The 5,409-nt window shown below is 39.6% G+C and overlaps 1 pseudogene; it reads right to left on the reverse strand.

Annotated features, from left to right (window-relative positions):
* Positions 1-305: 305 nt before the first annotated feature.
* Positions 306-451, reverse strand: LOC118757977 (U1 spliceosomal RNA; annotated as a pseudogene).
* Positions 452-5,409: the final 4,958 nt, after the last annotated feature.

Genomic DNA, 5,409 nt, shown 5'->3' on the forward strand with positions numbered 1-5,409 from the left:
CACTTTCAGCCCAGTTCTGTATTTATGTACCTCAGAAAGCAACAGACAATGATTCAAGTACCTGAACCACTGCACATAAAAGCTCTAAGCTTCTGACAATGGCCTGACTCATCCCTAGTCATTGTGGCCATTTGTGGAGTGAAACAGCAGATAGAAAACATTTCTCTCTCTCTCTCCCTCTCTCTCTGTCTCTCTGTCTCTCTCTCTCTTTGTATGTGTATGTGTCTCACTTCTTCCCTCCCTTCCTCCCTAACTCCATCTCTATCTCTCTATCTTCCTAATAATCTTTTTTTTTCTTTTTTACAGAGGGGAGAGTGCAAACGCAGTCCCCCACTACCACAAATTATGCAGTCGAGTTTCCCACATTTGGGGAAATCGCAGGGGTCAGCACCTCCCAAGTGCAGGGAAAACCACCTGCATGATCATGGTATCTCCCCTGCCAGGCAAGTATTTAATAATCTTTTCTTGTTCTGCCTTTCAAAGAAACAAACAAATTAAAAAAAAAACAGAGTAGAACCATGCTGAGGCTCGGAAAGCTATATTCTATCATATAGATGACACAAGTGAACACAAGAACAAAGACAGAAAAGAGTAAGTGGTGACAGAGGAGTGGAATGAATTACAAAAAAAAAAAAAAAGAAACCAGGAAAGTAAATTTCCAACAAGTGAATCAGTATTTTTTTTAAAACTCTGAACCAGAATAATCATAAACACTAGTGCTGTATCTTACGTAAGCACTTTCAGTGACAAAAGTATGGACCTTGTCATTTTGGTCATAATATCATTAAGAGATCAAATTGAATAGGGCAGCTTCCTTATGATTGTGTGTCACCAGCAATCTCCAAGCACGGTAACACAGTGATCTTTCAGAGGGCCCCTGGGGTTTCTTGCCCAGAACTTTCTATCACAGGATGAACTTAGAACTACATCAGGAGAAAACAAAGACCTGGAAGGATTCTCCCTCTGGCCAGCAACTGCCTGTGACCTTTCCCTTTGTAATGAAAACCAAACCAGGCAGATTAAAACTACCAGCTCATTCAATGGGATAATTTATGTGACAGTGCCTTGAAGTAAATAAAAATCACCGGGCCCTGGTAAGGTATCATTATGCAAACTGAGATATAATGCAAGGTTCCCAATACCAGTGGTCTGAATGCGCTCCAGGGGTCCCTGTCATCTTTAAACATACGCTTTTATCACATGTGACTATATTAGGGTAAATATATGCTAAGAACAGAAGATTTTCCAGACCCTCTAATATCTAGGTAGCTTCAGTGTGGTCAGTGGAAATTAGAAGTATATGCGAGAGTAAGAATTAAAGATGGTGAATTGTGCTTTGCAGAATTGGGAGCTGTCCTGGGCTTCCACTGGAATGAGACAGGAAGCTGGGTCAAATGCGGCAGTATGGATAGGTAGTGCTTCGACAACAGCCTTGCCCTACCCACCCACCCACTGCCTATCAACATCAGAAGCTGAAATAACAAGGATTCATTGCTTGCTTGTGAAACTCATCCCTTGTGACTTGTCTAAAGATTCTGTGCTACTATGTTCATCACTACAAGATGAAGATCAATGAGGCAGACAGTAACTGCAGCATCATTATCACTTGAGTAGAGAAAGTGCTGAAACCTTCCAAAGCAGGCACTGAATGCATTAGCCTGTGCTATGGTTTGACTATTTAGTCTGTGAACTTCTATCGCAGTTTAGCTCCCAAAGCCTTATGGTGATTGTACCAAGAGGCAGAATTTTAATCCAACTGTAGCGATGAAAAGCAGGGTCTCAATGAAGTGATTAGATTGGGTTAGGCTGTAGGATTCAGTCTCCTTCATTGTATCCTTATGGCTTAGGCACAAAGACAGACATATGTGTTTCTTTTGTCCATCCACATGATGTACTATACCATCAAGTCCATGTGATAGTCTGAGACTAAGAATGCCATTGCCAGGGGTCAGACCACTGGGGCCTGCCCAAATTTGGACTCTCAGTCTCTAAAACCACAAGACAAAATAACCTTCTTTTCCCCGTAAAATTAGTCTGGCTCAGGGATTATGCTACAGTAATTAAACACTAATACAGCCAGGAAGTGCCACTCCTTAGTTATACTCACTACTCATTCGCTGACACTAGCACATGGTATTTCTGCCGTGAATACCAAGGCAGAAAGAGATACAATTCCATTACGTACCCAGAAAGTAGAAAACCAGAAAACCCTGGCCAAATTGCAGCAATAGTAGTCACATGACACATAACAGTATTTTAACAAAATTGAGCCAGCCTACTCAGATTAAAGGTATGCCTAATGGAAGATTATCTAAGTCTGCAGTAACCTTTTCCAAAGCTTCTCAACAAGTGCATGAAGAACACAGGCCACAGGAGCCTTCTTTAGTACAGGTGTATACATGAGTTACAGTACCACTGTTGGCAGCATCTTGGCATGGAAGGTTACAATTAGAAGCTCCACAGGGCATGTCATTTTAAGTACATCACTTGACACTCTAATATGATAAATTAGTGAAAATTTCTATAGTTGTGATTTTTTTCCACATGCTTAATAGGCAGCCTGTAATGGTTACATCAGCCCAGTAGAAATAATGAGCAACTATAGTCCTGTGGGCAAGTGAGGATGATGGGTGCCTTGAATAGCTCATAAGAGTCTCACCTATTGCAAGAGCAAGAGGAAGAAGACTAGCAATACCAAGAATGAAATAAATTTCCCAGATTTAGAGACTAGGACTATATACATAACATGTGTGGATATGGTCCTTATAACAACTCACATCTCACTGCTGTTTTTCCCTTATGAAGATCACAGGTGCCCTGCTGCTGATCACTGCTCACATATATGGTCCTGAGAGCACCCAGGATGCTTTCAAAATACACCAGGCAATTGGAGGAGAGTAACTCCATCCCCTTTGCATGGGGAGAGGAGAGGGAACCCACAAATGTGACACAGGTGACATATAATAGAGTGTTTAAATGGTCTATAAGCATTAGTCACAGTTCTTTTGCTCCTAACAATGCAGCCATGGATGAGTTGGGCTGTGCCAGACATTAGTTGAATATGAATTACCAAGATGTTCTCGGAATCACTCTTGACTCTCCAGCCATTATTTTTTGCAAGAGTACTTTATATAATGTGCTTAGAGCATTGATGGATAAATAGCACCCTATGTGAGTGTGTTGTTAGTGTTGTTGTTGCTATGTTGTCCTGGTGCTTTTTAGAGGAGTAATTTTCTCTTAAAAGCTCCTTAAACCACACCAACCAGCTTTTGGAGGGTCCCTTCCCTAGGATTGCTGAACAATCCCAAACAAGCCTATACCTCTTCTAAAACTCACATAATTCTCATAACATTGCCAGTCTGAAAAGATTATTAGCACATGGTACACGAGAAAGCAAATCTCAGAGAGTTTAAATCATTCAAGGTCATGGAACAAGAAGTCAAAAAGCCAAATTTTAAACTCAGGTCAGCTGGCTTTGAGCCTATTCCTACTGCGAATAAGATGGAGGGTAATTTGCCACACCAGGGGATAATTCGCAATCTCTGAAAAAATTACCAGTTTTTATTACTTGAAGAAAGGTGGGGGTACTATTGATATCTAACGGGTAAAGATTAGAAATAGTGTTTAACATCCTACAGTGAATTAGTTAGCCCCTCTGTAAGCTTCCTTGGGGGTGGGGGGAATATTTGCCACCCAATGTAAATTGTGCTAAGGTTAAGAAGCCTTGATTTAGAGAAAGATAAAACCATATGAAACTGTCAGAAAGGGATGAACAGCATAATGTGAGGAAACACGTATTCATGATGGAAAGTTGAGCAGCATGAACCAAGGGGAGGAATCAATGCAAGAACATTTGCAGAAAAAGAAACGTGCATGTACAGGAAAGCGCTGAGAGCAGAAATTGGAAAGACACATGGGGGCCCAATTTTGGGAGCCTTGGAATGCTAAGAATTAAAATACAGAATGCCTGGGTCAAAACAAAACACTACATGATCTCAGGAATATTTATCTTGGGGCTACAACCCAGACAGCCACATGATATGAATACTTGCTCCAAAATTAATTCTTTATTTACATATTCTACATCTGTACCACCTACATATTGTTTTAAAACAACTTGCTCCTATCCCATCACTTGAGGGAAAATGAGGTGATGTCACTTGCCCAGAGTCACAGACATGTTAGTGACCAGGTTCTAACTGGAAGCAAATCTTGGAATTAAAGAATTTCTATTCTTACTTGGTGCCCGTTCTAATTTTGCATATGCAGCTTTGTCCTGAGGGTCCCCAAAGCACAGCACCCTTGCCCCCTTTTGTTACACATCATGATCCCTCTTGTATTTGTATAGTGAGTGCTGTTAAGCCTCCTTTTCCCAGTTCCTACTTGAAGGACTTAAAATGTGCAAGGTCAAATTCTTGCGCAAACCAAATAGTGTTTTTCTACTCTTAAAAAAAAAAAAGAAAGAAAGAAAAGAAAAGGTGTTGTTGAGAAAGGGGGATAGGAATACATAGAAGGGCTATTCTTTGGCCTTTTAGAAGCAGTTTCCCAGAATTCTGATTGGGCCCGACAGGTATTTCCCATTTCAGTTTTGGCATGTGGGTTCAAATATAATGAAGGAGAGATTTGGCTAAATAGGCAAGAAACATAATCTTAAAAAAGAAGCCCAGGGATAAATTCAGTCGAAGTAACTTGTACCAAGAAACAACCTTCTTTGACCCACAGAACATTTCACAACCCAAGAGCTTTGTTTTGGAATTTTTTTTTTTTTTACTTATTCCTCCCAGTTGGGCAAAAACATTACAATCCCAAGACCATGCCACTACAACATAAAGGTTATTTATTTCCAAACAAGAGAATTAGGAAATGTGAAATTTAAGGCTTTAAGACTAACATGAACTCATCTCCAAGAGACAGATGGTATTTAGTATTTTCAATGAAGAAGCTGCTAAATGTGAAAACTTAATACATCTGGGATGAGTCATAGGGTGAGTTAATTCACCAAAATCTCAACTTTCGCATTTCCTGATTAGATTTTTTCCCCTCTTTTTGTCTTTCAACCTGGCATCACTGATCCTAACAATTTTCCATTTAACACAAAGGAAATAACTTCGCATTTTCATCTATGTGCAATCTCACCTAGGTTCAATCTAGGATACTGTCTTCATGTTTAGTTTAAAAATACAGATGAAACTTTTTTTAAGTCTTAAATTCATATTATATTTTATATAGTATACATATGAACATTTTTCTTTCTTTCCAAACATTTCCTATTAGAGTATCTCAAACTAACCTCTGCTTATTTCTGCTAAGTGCTTTGTGAGTCCAAGTATAATCTTTATTTAGACTGGAAAGACAGGGTTTTGTTTTTGCCCTGCTTTCTTTCATGCAACCCTTTAGTTTGTTAGATCT

This window comes from Ochotona princeps, chromosome 5 (genome assembly GCF_030435755.1).
Source record: "Ochotona princeps isolate mOchPri1 chromosome 5, mOchPri1.hap1, whole genome shotgun sequence".
Classification (NCBI taxonomy): Eukaryota; Metazoa; Chordata; class Mammalia; order Lagomorpha; family Ochotonidae; genus Ochotona; species Ochotona princeps.